Raw genomic sequence first — 23,081 nt, 5'->3', positions numbered from 1 at the left:
CTGGCAATGATAAAAGCCTTTGTTACACTTACAGTACTGACAACCCACACAAGATATTCCAGTTAAATTTTAAAAAAAATCAGACTAGGAAAAAAAAACATATCAAAGGTCCCAGTAGCATTCTTCTCCTGTCCACAAAATGTAGAAAATTTCATAACAGTCTAACTAATTGGCCAACATTCCCTGGAGCCATGCCTCTACACAAAAAGCAGAGGTGTCACAGCGTGCCTTCAAACAAACATCAAACTGATTTCAGCCTAAATAGAAGGAACAACAACACATAAAAGACAATCCTGTTAGTGTATCCAGCACCAATGCTTATGAAGAGACAACTTGCCAGTTTGCAGTGTTTTCCAAATCTCATGTGACCGCAACACGATGCATCCAAGTTTTGACAAAAAACACCCACAGATTCTGACTTTTAAAGGGGATTAGTTGGGAATTATATGACTGATACTTTATGAGAGCTTAGGGAATCACACAGAAGCTTAGGTATTAAACCTGTATGCTAAATATTTGATGTTTTCTCTACTTCAACCAATATATAACACAAATTGCCATATAAAAAAAGGTGTATGTAAAATGTATTACTATAAAAACTATACAATTTTTACATTTTTATCCAGTAGTAGCCATGTGTTTGGTGAGTATATACTTTAACAGCGCTTTGTTCCCTTTGAAACGGCACAGCCGCACTATTCTCATGTTGCAGAGTGAAGAAGTCATTTATTATAGCATTCAGTGACCCAGGGGAAGGCTTACACTGAAGAATCTAATTTTGGTTAATCAAATGGCTACAATGGAGAAAAGCTACACCTCATTTGCATTGTCTGTTGGCTGATCCACTGTAATGGAGTGAAAGCTGCAGAGCATGTGCATGCCAAAAAGCTTCAAGAGAGATAAAGTGCTGGCAAGATGCCAGCGTTCGCTCACACCCAGAGCTTGTTCATAAATGTAATTTACACCCATCTCGAATCAAGGTCAGACATCTATAACAAAATATTTCACCGATGTTTCACTCCTAATTTCAGACCCTTTCTAAACTCACTTCTAATTACTTTACAAGCTGGGTTATATTCAAAATTGTGAGTTCCATGGCAAAGGAAATAGGATTTATGGTGACGGACAGCTTGACCCTGAATTTTTGGTATGAAACTGACCAAAGGAAATGAAGTAATTGATAAAGGGGGGGCAGAAGAGAAGAGATCATTAGACTGATTCAGTGGCAGATTATTTCTAGGACAGATGGTGACAGAATACTGAAATAAACAAATTAAACCAGACTCTTGAGACTGCTCATTGAGTAGATTTTACCAAAGTAAAGCCATTGACTTCCAAGCATTTGCTGTACCTTGAATTCAGGGCTGTAAGCAGGGAATTATTGAGGTCCAGAATTTTGTCTCTTGATCTGTCATATTTCAAATTTAGCACCTGTGGTCCAATAAAAAAATGAATAAGGCTGTACTTCTAAAGAGACAAGGTCTTAGAGATGCAATATAATCAAAGCCAGAAATTTAGAATTTAGAAGTCTAAGGGACTTTATTTTACACATTTTCCCACTTTAGCTGGAGGAGCTGTTTATATAGAAACATGGAAGATGAGTGCTGTTTGTATAAAATAATCAAATAAACTGAACCTTAAAAAATTATTCCTTCACTTGAGATTTAAGTAGCTCAAGAGTAAAAGTTATTCAATGGCTCTGACCCTACTCTGCCTCTCATTCCCTCCTGGCATCTAAATCAACCAATTATCATTCCTCATGAGTCATGCGTCAACCTAACCCTCTAAATACAATCAAATTAGAGGCACTGTGGGACAGGACATAATTTAGGAAAATTCCTGTTGAGTCTTTTCAAAGTAAAAGCTATCTCAATCCAGATGGATTATTTACCAGGCAGCTGAGGGAAAATATATATCCACAATGACAATTTTACAGTTCCACTATACCTGAATAGAGCATTCACTCACAGCTTGTCACATACGTTGGTTAATAAAAAACTTTGAAAAACTTTTATTTCAGACATTATAGTCCATTTCAACATAAAAGAACCCCCCCCCCCCCCAATAGCTTATTTGGAACACAAATAAGCTATTGTTCCAATGTTAGGATGAGTCAAATCTTAAAACACTGGGTACCCTTTTTACAATGTACAGTCCAATGGATTTCAGCAGAAGTCTATCAGATGTTGCCTTAGGCAACTGCTCTCTACTCGTAGTGTCAATGTTACAGTGCGTGTTGGTTAAAAGAAAGTCAGGAAAAAAGTCTTGCGTTTGTTCAAAGTTGTGACAGGATGTATTAAATTGAAACTATGACGTGTTTGGTCGTCCAGAGAGAAATAATTTCATTAGGAACAATCCTTTTATTCAGTCAGCATTTGTATCCTGCAGCCCAAAGACCAGTCTGTAGTCAGTGTGTCAAAGCAAAATTATTAGATTGGCCATAAAGATCAGTGTTAGACAAAAACAATGCTTGTCTAGTTTCTTATTGAACTTATCTGACATTAATGTATGCACTGTTTTCATGTTGTGTTAAATGAAGATACTTATTACATATAGGAAGAGAGAGTAAAATGTCTACAGGTGGATGGTAGGATGTAGGTGGAGGGGATGTGACAGAACTGTCAGATGGAGAAATTTGAAACTTTGCAGCCTAAAAACAACACCAAATTGTAAGGCCTGAAGAAACTGCATGTTACCTATGTATGATGCAGTGCTGCTTGGGATCTTCAGGCTCACTCCATTTTGAATATCCAAATACAAACTGTTAAACCGCCAAAATACAAGTCAATAAACATCATAAATGTAGTGTAGCGTTGTTTCTGAAACAATTTAAGAAGCCAAAGGAAAAGAGATCAGGTAGCCCTGACCTCTGTGTTATTGTTTTTAAGAGCTTTCATTACAATGTGAGGAAGTGAAATTGCTGAAAAACTGATGGAAAAAAACTAAATGTCACAGTTTACATTGGCAGACCGTGTAGGGTCGAAGAGGACCCAAATGCAGACACTTGGAATAAAACTATAATTTAACAAAAGGTGAGCCGTTTATTTGTGGCCGGGAAAAGGTACAAAACAAAAGGCAGATGTACACTGAGGCAAAACTAACTAGAACTAAACTGGGAAAACTAAATGCTAAACACAATAGACAAAAAAACAAAACCTTGAACATGATAAGAACCTGGACATAAAAAAAACCTAGATATATGAAGACATGAAAACCTAACAAGAACTCAACAGATGACCTGACACTAAACAAAGGAAGACAGAGGACTTAAATACACAGAAGGGTAATGAGGGAAGTGGAAACACCTGGGGAAACACAGCTGACACAAATGAACATGACACCACAGAGGAAGCAAAACTAAACACACCTAACATGGAAACAAGACTTTCAAAATAAAGCAGGAAACATGGAAAGACGTGAACTAGGACATGCAAGCTTGACACAAGAGACAGAGAGAGGGGCGAGAGAGGCGGAGGGTCACAGAGGAGAGAGACACAAGGGGAACCTACACAGACAAGGAGATAACACATGATAAACATAAAAGACTCAAGTAGACATGGACTCAAAACAAGTAGACATGGAGAATAACATAAACTAGACTACACTTCAACTAAGATGAACTAATAAAAACCCCAGAACTTAATCTTATCTCATAAGTAATCAAAAAACACAAAATAACTCAAAATGCTGGGTCACAGACCCAGCCCCCTGACACAAATATTCCCCTTTGAGGTTGTCACAAGGCAGATGCTACTGTCACTCAAAGAGCGCATTTATCCACTCAGATCTGATTATCTGTCTGTCAAGTTCAATTATTCTCCACTTAATTCTCTGACTCTGCTGACTAAAATGGGAAAATTCTTGACATATTCATAAACAGTAAATATATAAATTTGTCTTAACCTTTTAGATGCTGCAAACAGAGGATTCTCAATTCATGCTAGTCACAGAAAGTAGGAAGTAGAAGGGAGATTATGAGACTTTGTGGTTTGGTCAAATGTCTCAACAGTTTTTATGTAGATAAATAGAGTCTAAACATGTTTGACACTGTATCTGAACTTGTTAAGTCAAACCTAAGGAGTAAAACAATACACTGGTGAAATCCTATTAGAGTCACTGTTATTTTCTATTGGATTGTAGCCTCATATGAATTTTGATATGAATTGGTTTTTTGTATGTATGTGTTGGCGTCCCAAATGGTGCACAGCTCCAAGAGACAATGGACGGATTGGAAACATTGTATACAGTGTATATAAATGGCATCAGTGACACACATATTCCTATCAATGCCCCCAATGATACTGCACCAGCCAAAAGCAAATAGAGGGGGTGGCACTCTATTTTCCTCCAAGCCATTGTCACAAAAGCAAGTAAACTCCACAACCTCCTTTACTATCATTTGTGTCATGAATGCACTGTATTTGTTGATCCCTAAACTCCCTAAAGTGTTTTTGCTGATCACAGGTTCACAGATTTGTAAGTGCATTGCTTTAGTTGCATGAATGATGCTATATTTTGTTCAACTCACCCTTCCATAGAAATGCAAAAGAGAAGGTGGCAGTAAAATATGAGCCTCTAATATGAGATACTGGAGGTATTCTTGTCTAAAATATACTGTTATTCACTGACTTGTATTTTTACAGTATTTTTTTGTTTTTCCACTATATAGAATAACATCATAAGAATATTTTAGTCACAAGCTTTGTACAACAAACAATGTTCATTACACAAGACACACTGTGATAGAGTATTTTTATTTTACTTTCTCGGATGTCTGCCGCTGTGATGGTTTCTGGATCTGGGGCCTTCGTAAGACCTCAGGCACCGGGGGCTTGGTGTATTTTTAGGCAGCCCTTTCTTCATCACACCTTTCTACAGTTCTGACAGTTGGCTAACGTCGGTCTGTGCTACCTTGATCTTGGCCTCCATGGGGGGTACTGCTGCTGGGTACTGTTCATCTTATTGCCAAGCTTCTCAAGGATCATATGTTGTTGGATACTTTGGTTTCAGTGATGGATTGGCCTTAAAGCAGCATTCACATCTTCTAGCAGGCTTTCAGAGAGTACTTCATGTAGTCTTGGTAGTATATAGACTCTTTAAATAAGTAAATTGTGAAATTCTGATACTTTGGCAACAGTGACAGATTTCAACAACTAGAAATTACACCCCTGCTGCAGGTGGTTTTAGCACTTCTATGAATTTCTACAATTTATGGGTTCCTGGAGAATTTTGGCGTGATGACATTTATAACTTTTTCCTGTGAACACTAATTCATTTTTGCTGCCTCAGACCTGTCAAGAATTAATCATAAAACTTAGCTGACGTATGACTTCTCCAGGCCTCTGTAGCACTTTCATGTCTCTTATCTTTACAGTATGGTGTGAAGGCTTTTTAATAATATTTTTTGTTCTGGATGTTTTAGATTAGGAAGACATGAAGTCCTGAGTACCTTTGCTAAATGCCAAATTATTAGGTACAAATAACTAGATAATCCCTGAAACTGCATAACTTTTGGAGCATTTATGGTCAGCAGGGATATTTTTTATGAGTAATTTTCTACAAAACCCTGACATCAGGGTTTTGAATTCAGAGTGTGTCACCCTCAGACCTGACACAAATGAAGTGGTTATAGGTTGATAGAAGGTGTGGGGTGGTACTGGGGATTTGGATCTGTGTCAGACATGAGAAGTGAATGGCAAGAGGGAGAATAGCACAGAGATGTGATGTAATCTTTCAGAGGAAAAGAATATGAGAGATGAAGAGGCAACACTGTAAGATATGTGGACTGTTCTACTAACTGCTTGTCAGAATCCATAGTGAATCCTAAATGAGTCACCTCGAAGTTTACGGCAATGGAAAGCCTGTGTGCATAATGCATGTGGGAGTTTGCAGTGCACAGAGTTTCTCCACCTGAATCTGGTATTCTTGGTTTTATATATTTAATCTTGCATAGGTGTTGCTGATGCTTTATTCTGAATGACTAGAGGGAGGATTATGAAAGACAACAAATGGGTACTTCTCATTTGTGTTGCCATGGATGCATCTTGGGAACAAATTTGTTGCTGTTGCAAATTGATTTTACTTGAGTGATTGGACTTGCTTTTCTTTGATGATGGCAAAGTAGTAAATATTTAAATATATCCATATGTATGTGTGTGTGAGAGAGAGAGTATTTCTGTTTGTGTATGGATATGGATTTACAGATAGAAGAGAACTGAAAACCAGACAAAAGACACATACTAACAGGATGCTACATGCTCCAGCTGTAAAGACATGATAATCAGTTCTAAATCCAACAGTGTGTTTTTAAATGTGTTGATTTTATTATACTTGCTGGCTAGGTTGTTGGATATGTCTATTCAGCTTGCCAGCTTAAATTTGTTTGCCTAACATTAGTGTAGGCACATTTTAATAATCACATATAGACAATATATGACACATGCTATATGAAACACAATAATATAGTTATTGTATTGTAGCTTCTTAAGTGTGGGAGATTACAGCACCATATTTAAAGAGGAATGGAGACAGACATCTGGCAAGTATGAACACAACCTATTAAATTACCAATATAACTGAGTGTGTAAATGTGATGGAATTTAGCACACAGGTGTGTGTGTATATGTGTTTTTTTATGCATTTGCTAGTGTGCTGGTGTATGTGTGCAAAATCATGTTCATGTTGTCCTTAGAGTCTAAGCTGAGAGTGACAGCCTCATACATAATGCATTAAGAACATGAGGATAAGGATAGTTGACATTTGGTTGCTCGTCATTTAGGATATTTCTTCCCTGGGGGGGACCACGCTCTCAGATAATTACACATGGGTATTAATACACACACACACACACCCTCAAACACACACAAGTGCGCTGTACATAAGCCAAAGTATACAGTATTTCTCATCCGGGTACTGTAAGTGGCAGATGTTCAAGACAGAGTCAAAGGCTTGATTCAGCTCTGTGTAACCGTATTAAACAATAGCTGATTAAACAGCTTAAAGCACAGTGTGCATGCAGCACACTGCTTAGTCTACAATGCTCAGTCAAATGTGAGAGTTACAGTCAAATATGTATAATTCAAGCATTTTTAATTCTTATTTTTTGGTTGCAATTACGACACAGTTACATTTTTTTTTCATTTTAATAATATTTGTGCAGAATGTCAAGTGTAGCCACACTGCATTAGTTATGGTATTTAGCCATAAACCAGCATGTTACATAAGTTCATGTTGTCTACTGAAGCATATACAGTACATAACACACATAACTCTGTGACACAGACATGTAGGAAGCAGCTGCACAGCCAGGGCTTACTGCTGCAAGAACACTTTTATTTTTAAACCGTCTGTTTATTTCAGCAAGAGGAGATCAAATGTGGGGAATGATATGAGCATGTCACAACAAAACTTAAAGAGCTGTTTGAACATTTTAAATTTATGTTTGTCAGTCATTTACCGGTTTACTGTTTTGTATAGTTAACTAAAGCCGTGCGTTGGGTGAACACTTTTGATTATAGAGTTGTAAGGTTAAAGTTTGTGCCAGAAAAGATTTTTATTTTCAACCTTTGACTCACCTGAGTTAATCTCCTTGTAATGTGAGTAATTTCAATTTTAAAAAGGCAACACAGCACATGAATATCGTGCCACTTGCGATAATGTCAAAATTGCACCATACTAAATACATCAACACTTAAGTTGTGTGCACGCTGAGGGCAATTTTTATAGCTAGGGACCTTGTGGCTATGGGTGAGAGTATCACTAGAGATGGGAAGTGGGTTTGGAGCTGAACTCAAGTTACAGGTGAATATCAGCTTCAACTCAAGTAGCAATTTTGCTTTTCAAAAAGAAAACTATGCTCAAGATGTGCTGTACGACAAGCCAAGGAATTTCAGAAGACACGGTATACACTGGGGGTGTGACGCAGTGTTTAGAGAAAAAAATGAAAAGACAACCTCCACTAAAGGTGGTTATGGTGTGAGCATTAGGCTGAGGGTTGAACTCCCTAATTGGAACACAGTTGGGTATTTAAGGCATTTACCATTGTCATAATTAGCAGACCCCTGGTACTCTTTGCCCTCAGTGAAAACTTTACCTGTGACATCCTCAAAATCCCAATTAAAAATGATACCAATTCAAGAAACATGAAAATTACTTCTGTGCTGTTTAAACTCTGAAATGACTGTGAACACAGAAGCTTTTTTTTAAATGTTGTACACAGACCATTTAATGTAGGCAATTACTGTGGCCACAGTCTCAGCATGGTAGGTAGAATTTAATTCCACATCACATGATCTCCTTTTGTAAAGCTAGCAAGCAAGACTGTTTTTTTCCGCGAACAGCTTTACATTGTGTAACCTGGAAATTTTTGTATAATAATTTCAATTCTACAGGGTGGGCCATTTATATGGATACACCGTAATAACATGGGAATGGTTGGTGATATTAACCCTCTGGGGTCCAGGGTATAATTGGCCGTTTTTAACTACTTTTGATTTTACCTCTATATTTCACCTTTAAAATATGTTTTTCTTGCCTTGTTTGGTACCATTATTTTCAGCATAACCTCAAATATCTGAAATTTGAGGTATTTTTTCATTTTGGTATACTATATTAGCACAGTTGATCTAAATTCAGACAAAAAATTTAAAATCCGAGTAGAAAAAAGTTATATTTTTTACTGTAAAACCCACAAACATGTTTAACGAATCATTTTCATAACTTGAAATGCAAATAGAAATTGTATATTTCTAAAAATTGTGCACAAGTTTTGCAAACAACAAAGTTATATTGGTACTATTCACCCAAAAATGCAACCTAGGCCTCAGGCGTTTTTTTATATAACCATTTAAATCTATTTACAGAACAATCAGGTGTGCTGCATCAAATAAGAAGGCACACAAATTATTTGTGCCAGTCCAAAAAATGTAGTTTGTGTTGAGTATAAGACAGAGGAGAACACCACAGGCCTAAACCCTGCAGGTCTGACAGCAGGAGGTGCATCAGTCCAGTTTTCCATGTGAGAACAGCGTTTACACTGGAATCTGCCTTTGACGGCTTTTTTTGGAGAAAATGTGAAATTCAGCAGTCTAACTGACACACAACACAAAATAATAACTACACAACAAACTAACTACAGCCTCCAAACACGCTAAAAGTCACTAATGTCTCAAATATGAAAACTCTCTCTCTCTCTCTCTCTCTCTTTCGCTCGCCCGCTTTGCGTCGCGGGTGTCACTCCTAAAAACGTCCCCTTCTCCCTAAACAACCAAGTGTCACATGTTGCCCTATCATTTTTTTGATTGGCTGACATGGTAAACTGTAACACCAATAGGGGTGTTTTTTCTTTTTCTTTTTTCACTCGCAAAGGGAGAGTGTTTGCTAGCGCTGTCTGTAGAAAACGCCGTTTTTACCGTTCTTCCCGCTGTAAACACCACTGTTTTGTTCAGAAAAAAACATCGCGTGTATTTTTTATCATAACTCTTGTTTTACGTGGCCTATCGACACAATTCAAAAACTGGTACATAGTTTGAAGTCCGCACATTCAACCCAAGTTGAAATGGAGACTCTGAATCGCTGCATCTTATAGCTGTGTCGTCTTAAATTGGTCATGTGATTTTGACGCGCCGGCGCGTCCGGCGACCCCAGAGGGTTAAAGTCCTGTTTGTGGCACATTAGTATATGTGAGGGGGCAAACTCCTCAAGATGGGTGGTGACCATGGTGGCCATTTAGAAGTCAGCCATCTTGGATACAACTTTTGTTTTTTCAATAGGAAGAGGGCCATGTGACACATCAAACTTATTGGTAATGTCACAAGAAAAACAATGGTGTGCTTGGTTTTAACGTAACTTTATTCTTTCATGAGTTATTTACAAGTTTCTCTTTGTTCACAGCCATTGACATGTCGAAGAGGTTAACACGTGAGGAGCGGATCGAAATTGTGTTGATATCTGGTGAACGCAGTAACTGGGTCATTGCAGCAGATTTCAATGCAAGACACCCTACGAGACCACCCATCTCCCATGCTACAGTTAGCAAACTGCTTGCTAAGTTTCGTGAAACTGGTTCAGTGTTGGATTTGCCAAAATGTGGACGCAAGAAAACTGTCACTAATGAAGAAACATCAGTGGCTGTCCTAGCTTCATTCAGCAAGAGCCCACAGCGTAGCACTCGCCACATGTCACTGGAGAGTGGCATTAGTCGAACATCCGTTCGGCGGATATTAGCTACTCACAAATGGCACCCTTACAAACTCCAGCTACTGCAGCATCTCAACGAGGATGACCCAGATCGGCGCACAGAATTTGCAGAATGGGCAAAACAAAAATTGGAACAGGACCCTCAGTTCACGCAGAAGATTTTGTTCAGTGTTGAGGCAAACTTTTATGTGAATGGTGAAGTTAACAAACAAAACCACCGCTATTGGTCTGACACTAACCCACATTGGATGGATCCCTCCAAGACTGTTGGAACAACAAAAGTGATGGTTTGGTGTGGTATATGGGGTACAACGATAGTGGGTCCATTCTTCATCAATGGAAACCTCAAGGCCACTGAATATTTGAAATTGCTACATGATGATGTGTTTCCCTTCTCTCATCAGTGTGTGAAGAGTTGGAGAAGAGGGTTGCATTGACAATCCAACACAATGGGCAACACATTGAACACATTTTATAAGTGGTCAGAAACTTGTAAATAACTCATGAAAGAATAAAGTTACGTTGAAACCAAGCACACCATTGTTTTTCTTGGTCTGTCACCAATAAGTTTGATGTGTCACATGGCCCTCTTCCTATTGAAAAAACAAAAGTTGTATCCAAGATGGCCGACTTCTAAATGGCCACCATGGTCACCACCCATCTTGAGGAGTTTGCCCCCTCACATATACTAATGTGCCACAAACAGGACTTTAATATCACCAACCATTCCCATGTTATTACGGTGTATCCATATAAATGGCCCACCCTGTAGAATTGAATATACTGACAGACCAAAAGCAGCCACTGAAATTCCTCATGGATTTCTTAAATTCACTGACTACAGCAAAAATTAGGTTAACAATTCACAGTATAGTAAAGGAATGACTGAACATGTGAGTCTTTATACTGCAGGCAGTAGTTGGCTGTTGCTATTACTGTAACTTTATCCATAGCAGATTCTGCAGAGTTTTGCAAAACTAAACCCATAACCAATTTGCAGCTACACAGCTGAGTAAAAACACTCTATTTGGACATTTAACTCTGGTTAGCTCCTCCTAACAAAACAGCTTAAATGGTTCAATGCTGGAAATTACACAATTCTAGGGGAAGCAAAAAGAAATTGCCAATGTTTTGATGAGAAAGGGAGAGAGCAATTGGCATTATTTCTTTATTCAGGGAACCGTTATGATCTGATTTTATGCCAAACACGGCATGAGCCTGTGAAACAGCAGGGCACAGTCAAAGGAGCTGGTTACCGTGCTGAGAAGTTGGATTCCGACTGTTGCCTGCAGCTCTTCATCTACACCTCAGTGTGGAAGCTCCTTCTTGTTCCACTTCACCCTGCATCATCTTAGACTGATTCACTGTTAAAATTGTAGAAAATGCCAGTTTTTTTGTTTTGTATGCAGTTTCAGTGATATAAGATTGCTTACAAACACACTGCAAAGTTTTCCTCTGACTATTTCATAATACAAATGCTTTTAAATATAGCTGTTGTTAAATGTGTTCAGCATGATTTCTTTTGAAATCCTGACTGTTTAATTTCCATTATCATGACTAAAAACATTTTGTATGAGGGACATCAGCTTGTAGTGCTGTAAATATTACAGCATGTTTATGATAGCAGCATGTTCTCAATCACCATTTGGCAACAGTGTAAGTCACTAATTTTATTTAGTCAATAATTTAATTTTAACATTTTAATTAAATTTCATTCATTTATTTTTTTTATTTAATACGTATGTAATCGTAATTTGCAAATTTAATTTTAAAGAAATTAAAATTAATTAATTAATTAATTAATTTTTAAAGAATTTAGGCAAGGCAAGGCAAGTTTATTTATATAGCACAATTCAACAACAAGGTGATTCAAAGTGCTTTACAGAGACATTAAAAAACAAAAACAAATAAAAAGCATGATTTAAAATTGATTAAAAAAAACAGTAGATAAAATCAGTAGTTAAAATGTAAGTTTTGAAATTTAAGCTTAAAAGTGTGGATTTGGTGTTTTATTCAAATGCAGCTGAGAACAGGTGAGTCTTCAACCTGGATTTAAATAAACTGAGTGTTTCAGCTGATCTGAGGCTTTCTGGGAGTTTGTTCCAGATATATGGAGCATAAAAGCTGAATGCAGCTTCTCCGTGTCTGGTTCTGACTCTGGGAACTGATAAAAAACAGGATCCAGATGACCTGAGGGATCTGGAAGGTTCATACTGGGTCAGGAGGTCACTGATGTATTTTGGTCCTAAACCATTCAGAGCTTTATAGACCAGCATCAGAACTTTAAAGTCTATCCTCTGACGGACAGGCAGCCAGTGCAAAGACCTCAGAGCTGGACTGATGTGGTCCACTTTTTTGGTCTTAGTGAGGACTCGAGCAGCAGAGTTCTGAATGAGCTGTAGTTGTCTGACTGATTTTTTAGTTAGACCTGTAAAGATGCTGTTACAGTAATCAAGCCTACTAAAGATGAATGCATGGACTAGCTTTTCCAGGTCCTGTTGAGACATCAGATCTTTTATCCTTGAAATATTCTTGAGGTGATAGTAAGCTGATTTTGTTATTGTCTTAATGTGTTTTTCTAAGTTTAGGTCTGCATCCATCACTACACCCAAATTTCTCGCCTGGTTTGTGGTTTTTAGGTGTATAGGTTGAAGTTCTCTGGTGACCTGTGATCGTTTTTCTTTGGCACCAAAGACTATTACTTCAGTTTTGTTTTTGTTTAGCTGGAGAAAATTGTGGCACAACCAGTCATTAATGTCCTCAATGCATTTACCAAGAGCCTGTACAGGGCCTCGGTCTCCTGGTGACATTGTGATATATATTTGTGTGTCATCTGCATAGCTATGGTAGTTTGTTTTGTTGTTCTTTATAATCTGTGCCAGTGGGAGCATGTAAATGTTAAACAGAAGGGGTCCCAAGATGGAACCTTGGGGAACTCCACATGTGATACTTGTCTGCTAAGATGTGAAGTTACCTATTGATACAAAGTATTTCCTGTTTTCTAAGTATGTTTTGAACCAGTTTAGCACAGTTCCTGAAAGACCTGCCCAGTTCTCCAGTCGTTTGAGTAACATGTTGTGGTCAACTGTATCAAATGCTGCACTGAGATCCAGTAAAACTAAGACTGACATTTTTCCACTGTCTGTATTCAGACATATGTCATTAAACACTTTGGTCAGAGCGGTTTCAGTGCTGTGGTTCTGTCTAAAACCTGACTGGAAGGCATCATAGCAGTTATTCTGTTTTAAGAAGTAATTGAGCTGTTGAGAAACTGCTTTTTCAATGATCTTACTTAAAAATGGGAGATTTGAGATTGGCCTGTAGTTGTTCATTTGTGTCTTGTCAAGATTGTCCTTTTTCAGTATAGGTTTTATTACAGCAGTTTTTAGTGGTTCTGGAAACACACCTGACATTAAAGAAAAGTTGACGATCTGTAACAGGTCTGACTCCAAAATCTTTGAGACCTTTTTGAAAAAACTTGTTGGCAGGACATCTAAGCAGCAAGAGGAGGAGTTCAGTTGACCTAAGATGTCCTCCAGGTCTTTGCTGTTAATAGGGTGAAACTGTTTGATGGTGTTTAAACAGTTTTTCGGTGGACACAGTACATATCCTGAATCTGCTGTTGATGTACCAATTGCTTGTCTAATCTTTTGGATTTTTTCTGTGAAGAATTTGGCAAAGTCATTGCAGGCCATGGTCAAATGAAGTTCAGCTGCCACTGACACAGGAGGGTTTGTTAGCCTGTCAACTGTAGAGAATAAGACCCGAGCATTATGACTGTTTTTGGTGATGATGTCAGAGAAGTAGGACCTCCTTGCACTCCTCAGTTGTAAATTATAATTGTGAAGTTTCTCTTTCATAACGAACCTGGAGGTTTGTTTTTCTCCATCTGCGCTCAGCTTTCCTACACTCTCTTTTTTCATTTTTCACCAGTGTGGAGTTTCTTCATGGAGACTTTTTCCTTCCAGAGATAACCTTCACCTTAATGGGAGCAATAGTGTCCATTACATTTAACATTTTAGCATTGAAGCTATTGACGAGCTCATTGACTGAACCTCTGGACAGGTCAGGTGTTAATGGGAAGACCTGGTTAAAGATCTCACTACTGTATTCAGTTATACACTGTTTTGTGATCACTGCTGTTGATATATTTGTGTGTGCTGAAATTTTACTTTCAAAGAAAACACAGTAATGATCAGACAGGCCACATTTAGTGAGGCCACTAAATATCAGTGAGGCCAGATATTTAAAGAGTTTAGTTAAAACTCTTTAAACTTTGCCATCGATGGTGAAATGTTAGTACAGGTTTTGGATTCAACATGTTCTCATCCAGATAATTTCAGGCAAGGCCTTAAATAAACAACATATTGCAGCCTTTCACCAACTGAAAATATCTGGTGGCATTTGCATGATGAAACAAATGGATACAGCTGGACTGTTGAGCAGCTAGACTTCTCTATCAGAAAATAATGGGACAGCATTCCTCTCCCAAAAGTCCAGCAGCTGATCGCCTCAGTACCCAAACATTTACGTACTGTTGTTAAAAGAAAAGGGGGAGCTAAAGAGAGGCTCTGTTTTTTGAGACATGTTGCTGTCATGAAATTGAAATGTCCCTACCTTTTTTTTTCTTTCTTCAAATGGTGCATTTTTCCCAGTTTAAACATTTGACATTTTGGTCACTGTTAGAGAATTGTGGATCAATATGATTGTCATTGGCGCAAGATGATTAGATCTTTAGCAGAGTGATTACATCTTTAGGATGAATGCTGACTTCTGTTTCCTACACAGACACACATACACATATCACTGATCACATCACATGCTCATAGACACACACATATCAGATGTTCTCTGTTGCAGACACACATGACACATGTTCACATGTGAGTGTTTTATCTGTTGCATGATTAATGAGATGTTTGTGTGACCACAGAGTTAATAAAAGGCTGCAGGGGAGGCTGGCTCTTTGGAGTTGTCTGGGATCAGGTGAGGAGCTTGCAGCTCCAAGACCCTGGTCCGATCCACTCCCCTTACAAGTTAAAATGGATCGAGCTCTGTCTTGCTTTGTTCACGGGAATAAGTCTCTAAACCAGCGGGGCCTGCGAAGCGCAGACCTAACAGTCACCCTTTCTATTATTGCTCGGTAATAAAGTGGTAAAAGCAGGGTAACAAGGCAAAAATGAAATCTAAATTATTACTGCTCAATTACCAAAGTAATAACCACTGAATATCCAAGTAGTATCGTGGCAGCAACAGTGGTCACATTTGTGTAGCATTACACTAAAATTAATATAATTGGATAATAAGGGCCCAAAAACTGGGGGTAATAATGTGGCTGCACTGCTCGGTAATAAAGTGGTAATAGTAGGGTAACAAGAATGTTATAATGTGTAATTTCTAAGTTATTACCACTAATTACCTGTGGTAGTTTCTGTGTGATAAGCAGGAACCACAGCTGCAAAACTGCCTGTTTCTAATTTAATAACATATTAATAACCTTTGAAAGCGAACTTAAACTGGCAATTTAAAGTGATGCACACTCACTATTGACTTAATTTCATCTAAATCCATAATAAATCAAAAATAATCTGTGTACTTTTTTTTTCCAGCCATACAAGCACATTATCTAACGTGTAAATCTCTAACGTCCAGTGAATTGAGCAGTCTCCGCATGTGTGTGTTGCTGTACTTTTTCTGAGAACCGATTATCCAGGCATACTGCTGGGGACTCAAGTAAGTGCACCCTGAAGTTAGAGGTCGGCGGTCTTATTTTAGGTGCCTTTTCGCTGTTGCTAGGCAGTGAGTGTAGCCTGTCACTCTAGTTGCTAGGCATCATCACAATCAAGGGCAACATATTTCATGTGATGATGTCACACCTAGTATTGCAGGATATGGTAACTCAGAGAAGTGATTTTTTATTAATGAGCGTTTTAAAGAACCATTACTACCTCAATGAGTTGTCACAGCTACTGTCAAATTACAGCCACTTTATTTCAATTGTTTTATTGGCGGGCATTTGACTCTTGCCTTACACAGCGTATATTCAACTTTCAGAGTGTTTACATCTGATGAGAAGCAAGAAGTGCAATGTGTCTGCCTTCAGCAAACATTAGGTGTAAATTGCATGCAAAATATTAGCAATTCAGTAACTGATATTCATTGTAGGTCGGAGAATTGAGAGGATTTTCGGTGTGTTTGTTTTTACTTGAGCTCCAGCAGCTGCAACAGAGCAAATAGTGAGAAGCAAACATGATTTCCCCTTGCAGCAAAAGTAAAAAGTCAAGACATGGTTAATGAATGTCACAGAGCAGCAATTGCCCTACTGTACAACCCTTCACCACATTAGTAACTCCAAACTGGATTCATTTAATTAAATGCTGTAAAACCACATTCCTACACTCTGAAGTTGCAGATTAGGATACTAAATTGCAAAGAAATGCTTTTTTGGACACACTGAGGAAGTAAACAAATCCTTAACTTTTGTTAGCTCTTTGTGTTTGTCCTTAAAATGCAATTTCATATGGTCCACATACAAAGCATAGACTAGAGATAGTGCTGCGTACAAGGAAAAGCTAAGGATTTCAAATTAAGTAGTCTATAAATAGACTGAAGAGGAAAAAAATGGTCTTTTTGATGTAAATCGGGGTTCTCAGCCGTTCTGTGTATTTGTAATGTATTAAACTCTCAATGTGGTAAGAAACAAATGAGAATGAAAGCAAAGAGTGTATTGTGCTCTTCGGCGTCACATTATCCCTTGGGCATGTCCTGTGATTTCTGCTGATTTGTGCTGGGAAGAAGGGGAAATCTTTGACAAAATTGTTATGGTCTTTAGAAGCTCAGACTCCAGCTAAAAAAGCTCTTTGTAGAAAACTATGTGCTTTACACTTGTTCTGATTCTCATAATGCCCTATGCAGCATTTTCCATCTTTCTTTTTAAGACACTCTTTGAAATGAAGCTGGGATTTGTGATCTGTTATTTATATGGTTTTGTATTGGTTTTTATTGGGTTTTTTTTTTTGTTTTTTTAATTTGGAAAAAAGTGAGCAGTGTTATTGAGGGCCAGATATATAAAAGATTTATTTTATTGATCCTGTTATTTGGTTTTAAGCCTGTAAAATTTCATATAAAGGATAAAGATTATAAAAAGACTGTTTGAAATTTTTTAACAGGCAATAAATAATTTTGATTTTTATTACTTTATGACTGTAAGATAATAATATTATTGTTGCATTAGACTAAACAGAGTAATAAAAAAAACGAGTTGCTGTTCTATCACCCAAGACTTGGACTGATTGTAATAAAACAAAAACAATGCACAGTAGTCTGTCCGTATACACTGTAACTGACTAAATGCAATTATAATTTAATTATACCTACGTAGTTAATTATGGTAGAAGCATATTAAGATGTACTAATACATCAACTACCAACAGTAGATTATCATTTAATTTCCTGTCAGATTCTTAAACATTCATTCTGCATCTTCATTAAATGTGCAAAAAGATGAGATTCAAATGACGGACATCAAGTTAGCAAAAGTAAATGAAACATGATTTAGTTCGCCCACATCCACAAGTTAATGGATCAATGAGCCTTTCCGCCAGTTTGTGTGTGAACATAATAACCACATGTGTGACTTTGCACTGGAAACATGATGAATCTTCATTCATAATGCACTCCTACACACTGTCAGTGACCTCTTCCACTTACATCTCACCATAAAAACAAGGGTAATAAGGCTTTTTTTTTTGAGTGTGTGCGTGTTCATGTGCGTGTGCATGCCGTCTTTATTCATAATCAATGACGTAACCTTGACTGTGGTTCTAGCATGCTAGCACTTTTCCCAACTAAATAGATTACATTAATTTGTTCTGGCAACTCTTTGACCCACTTTAAAGGAAAGATGTAAAATAACAGGAGCAAATAGAGGAAAAAGTAGTAGTCCGGAAACATCAGGACACCAACATGATGTAATCACCTTGAAGAAAGAGCAGATGTGGTGAGTGGTCAATATAAAATATCACCTTCCTAATACAAAGGTACTTGGGAGTTCTCCTTCATCTGCTCCATAAACCTGATTTATTGTGGACTCAGCCTTTCACACCCACTGGCACGTCACTGCAAAGCGCCTTCCCTCCCACATTGATGTGGAAACTGAAGCTTGAAATGACACCTCCATAAAGTCACAGAGTGCGACTAGCTGGGTTATATCATGGGTTATAAATAAATAAAGTCAGAGTCAGATGACACATACATACACGCATTCATCCACACACGCCAAACATGTGCCACGAATAGGTGTATACTTTCATAATAAGTAGGGCATCAACCAGCGATTATTATGAGGATCTTAAATGTCAGAAATGAAAGACAAAAAAGATTCAACATTCACTAAAGTCAAAGGGATGTCTTCATAACTTCATGTTAGACCTGCAACTAATAGCTCAATTTTTATGATTAACAAATCACTTGGTCTTTAAAATGCCTGAAACAAAAAAAGGTCACAAAGATCGTTGAGGATTCATAATGAATTTCTGATAAGGGTGAAATGCTTGCCAGTCTGAACAAGACTTTAATTTTCTCTGATTCTCTTAACATTACTTATCAGATTCCCTCTAATGTTTGCTCTAATGATAATATTCTCAGAAGTTATTCCTTTAATTTTCTTCCAGAGACAGTCTCACAGGTGCATAAAGCCCTCAAACATTTAAAAGCCAGGAAGTCGGCAGGTCCTTTTAACCTCAAACTTTTACTTTTTAAAGCTAGCAGTGGATTTTATTACTCTGCTTTTGCCATATCTTTTTAATCTCTCTGTGGCAACTTATACAATTTATCCAGATAAAAAAAACAGCATGCAACATTGAGCTTTTTATTGACATCTATAAAGCTTTTGACTTTGTGGATCAGTTTTAAACTGAAGACTTGAAGACCCATGTAGGAAGGCGTTGAATAATTTCCTGTTGGGCAGATTTCAATGCAATCGCCCAGAGTACCACTTCTAGCTTCCTGGGCTCATCTGAAGATGTGCCCCAGGAATCGGTCCTTGTCTCGGACTGATCCTTCTATTCATTTTGATTAAAATATTTGGAATTCAAATGTCAGCTTTTTCACATAAAAGTCTACTTTGCAACTGCCTCTAGTCAGGTTGTTTAAGTCCCACTACAAATCAATACTCCACAGAATTCCCTGTTTGATTTAAAACCCGGTGTTATTCTCAAATGCTAAACCTTCCACTGAAATTCACTGAAACTTTCATTTATCAGTACTTTTTCTGTATCTCAGATATTTATCATGTTCATTTTTAAAATCACTACTGTGGCTACGTAGTGTTTTGTTTGCCTCTGCTGATATCTTATCAGTGGAGGCGTTTGTGGTCCTAGAATCCTTAACATTAATCTTTTCCCATGTCTGATCCTCATCATTATACAGGACATATACAACTACCAGCTACTGACAGGTGAGATTAATTAATACTGTTACAAAGGTGTCAGTTATGTGGAGGGGGTGGAAGCTGGGGTATATATCCTATTAGAAACAGTCATTCCTTGGAGCGCTAAATGTGGGTAAGTGATAGGACCTAAGAGATTTTTGAAAAGAGACAAACTGTGATGGGTAGAAAGGGTCAGCCCATCTCCTGAGGATCAGATTTTGCGAGATGGCCATGTTCTGCAGAGGTTAGTAGCTGTCAAATGTTGTAGAAGGAAGGAAAACCAATGCATAGGTAACAGGGATGTGGGCATAGTGATGTGCATGGGAAGTAAAGGCTGGCTCTGATCTCTAATGTTGTCACACTGCAAGAGCTGTTGAGGAATGGTTAGAGGACACACCAAAGACTTCTAGGCATTGACTTGTTTTCAGTTCGATCTATCTTCTGTGCTGTAAGAACAACCTTACAATGTGACTGCTGCTAAAGTCTTAGTGCCTAATGCTACAAGTTGCCTTTAGAGTCTTTGTTTGTTTTACAAGTCAAATATTATGCAGCTGATTTGTATATAGCCTCCGTAAGTAATTAAATGTCTCTTTGCTTTGCCTGTCAGGCATTTCTAGTCTTGTCAGCGATGCTGTGATCATCAAATTAACAGACGCACAAGCGGTTAGATTTCTCCCTGTGATACTTAATAATAATAATCTCTAGCACTAAACACCTTTGATAAAGATTTTATCGAGCCGTGATTAAATTAGAGAACCAAAAAGCTTGAAGGCAATCATATTTGATTTAGCTATTTGGGCAAGCTTTTGCGTCATACAAGGAAGCATCATTGTAACTGAGTAGAATTGATTAGATAAAATCAAATCGAGTATTCAGTTTGGTTAGCTCATAAGATAGAGCGCATTTCTAACATAAAGGATTTGTTCTTAGCCCATTAACATGAGAAAGAAAAGTCTCTATTCACATTTGACCTTTCCGTGTCAAACTCTGATGGCAAACTCACCATAAAACACCAAAGCAAATAGAGTTAGACACACTGGAGTCTCAACATGAGGCACGCAGACACAGAGAGAGATTCTGATAGATACAGCTGGCATTACTGAGGGAGCAACGTATCTTTGGGGAAGCTCCTCAGGAGAGACACTGATGATCCCTATTTATGTTTCATGAGAGTCTTCACTACAAGTACATTCACTGACACAATTTACAGACACATCAACCGGGAAATCCGAGTCGCATGTATGGCAGGGATACATTTTGCTCCATGTTACTCAAGGTTAATCAAAGTTTAATAGAATCTTTATCTTATAAAATACACTCGGTGTACACAGTAAATGACTCAAATGTGTTTTAGCCATAGCTATTGTGATTCACATGACAGATTTAAAGTGACTTTAATTCAATAGATGATGAAACAAGAAAACCAAATAACTCAACAGCATAATCTTTTAAACCTACACTTACACGCTCACCCAGTCACCTTTTATTGCATTAACTCCTTAAGGAAAAGAGTTACTCTTGAATGTAAGAACATAGTAGGATTGTGTTTACGTTAGAATCTCACCGATAATGTAAGAGCTTTGGGTTTTGAGCACTTGATATAAGCAAGTATAAAAATGTGTGTACATGTTAAGCAGGTCAGACCAGTCACAATAAACAGTGAAACTTGAGCTTGGAACAAGCTCAAGATGTACTTGGCTACATGTAGTTTATTTATTTAAAAAAATATATTATTCTAAATTTCCAAGGCTTGTACAGCAATACTTTGTTATCAGAAATTCAATATTTGAGCAAAGAAAAAGAAAAGTTGTACGAGTCTGGTTAGAACACCAAACACATCCAGTCAGTAAAATAAATGATCTCCTTACCTTAATGAGAGGGTATGCCAGGGTTGGCTGGGGATCATGGGTGTTGAGTCAGGTCCAGTGCGAAGCTGGTTAAATCTTCTCACACGTGTGGTAGAGCTATGAAAACCAGTAGAGTTGAACATGCATAGCCACTGGTAAACTCTGGTGTATACTACGCGCTCAAGCGCTCCCTCACTGAGTGAGCCGATCTGCACACAAGTCGGCAGCAGCAGCAGCCCGGCAGCTGTGCTCGGGGAGATCCAAGAGTCGTCAGATAGAAACAGACATGCTGCTGCCTTGTGCTGCCGGTCTCTGCTCTCTCCAGCACTCTCCTCTGTCTCTCAGTCTGCAGCTCCCACTCTCTCACCAGTCTCTGTTGCTCTGCTCTGTCTCTCTCCCCCCCCCCCCTTAAATCTCGCTCTTGTACACACATGCATTTTCCACACTGCATCTGCTGCCTCGCTCTCTCTCACAAACACACACACATGCACACATCTCTCTCAATTTTTATGTTCCAGCATTTTTCTTCACACACCACACTCTCCTTGTAGTTACCCCACTCTATACTCTACTATACTCTATATTTTCTGATTCGTTCTAGTTACTTTTCCCTCTTTACAATCTCTCCTCCCAGTATTTTTTTTCTGTTATCACATTTTCACTTTCAACCCTAACCCTTGATGTACATTTAATTTTAGAGATTTAACATACTATACAGGAGAAAGACAGAGGCACTGAAGAGAGAAAGATGAAAACAGAAAGCCAACCGTGAGAATGCAAAGGCACAGTGACACACACACAATATGAATATCTTGATGTGGGGAGTTCTCCAGGGTGGACTGGGGCACAGGTTTGACTTTGAAGTGCAACTGAAAGCAAATTGTCATGCTTAATGTTCGCTCCCTTAGCACAGTTTATTGCTACCAGCAAAGTCACACCAGTGTGGGTACATTTGCTCCCCAAGTTGCTTGAATAGAATTTCACAAGGCTGGAGAAAAAGGGGTCCCAAAAGCTGCAACAACATAGAATTTGCAGACCACACTAATTATAAACTCTTTACATTTTCATACACAAGATAAAAATACGTCTCAGCTGGAGTTAAAACGCATGAAAATTTCAGAAGATTGTGTGACGGGGGTGTAAAGTGGGAAACGATTAATTTCCAGTGCCCCTTATTCAGCATTCATTGGTCTGAGCGCATGCATCTCAGCAATAGCAACATCACCATGTTAACAAAATCTATCCACATATAGGCAGATATATATACATCTGCCAAATTACTCTCTGTGCTACTTTTAGCTACAGCAGGTGTCTTCAGATCCACATGTTGCCACTATTACACAAACACAGAAAGACAGACTGAAAACAATGCCAGCCATGCTGTCGCAGCTGGCTGAGATGTCACATCCGTCTTCATGACTTGAATGTGTGACATGACATACTGATGGGCAATGGCATTACAGAATTTTTCCAGTCTTTTGCCCTTGACCCCACTTTTTTAATATGCATCGCTTGCAGTGTATTGAAAATGTAGCTATGGTTATGAAAAAGATAATATTTCTCAAATTAAAATTTCATATTTAGTCTTTTTCTTTCAGTTATTCGCC

At 38.1% G+C, this 23,081-nt stretch overlaps 1 protein-coding gene across 1 annotated transcript in view; it reads right to left on the bottom strand.

Annotated features, from left to right (window-relative positions):
- Window positions 1–21,808, bottom strand: part of opn7b (opsin 7, group member b) — an 82,782-nt gene extending 60,974 nt beyond the window's left edge. The window contains exon 1 of the mRNA XM_063464605.1: window positions 21,496–21,808. The gene's annotated coding sequence lies outside the window, so the exon portion shown is untranslated. The remainder of the gene's footprint in view (window positions 1–21,495) is intronic.
- Window positions 21,809–23,081: the final 1,273 nt, after the last annotated feature.

This window comes from Pelmatolapia mariae, linkage group LG20 (genome assembly GCF_036321145.2).
Source record: "Pelmatolapia mariae isolate MD_Pm_ZW linkage group LG20, Pm_UMD_F_2, whole genome shotgun sequence".
In the NCBI taxonomy this organism is placed as follows: domain Eukaryota; kingdom Metazoa; phylum Chordata; class Actinopteri; order Cichliformes; family Cichlidae; genus Pelmatolapia; species Pelmatolapia mariae.
Note: the sequence above shows the minus strand (reverse complement) of the source record. Positions and strands in the feature narration are given on the sequence as shown.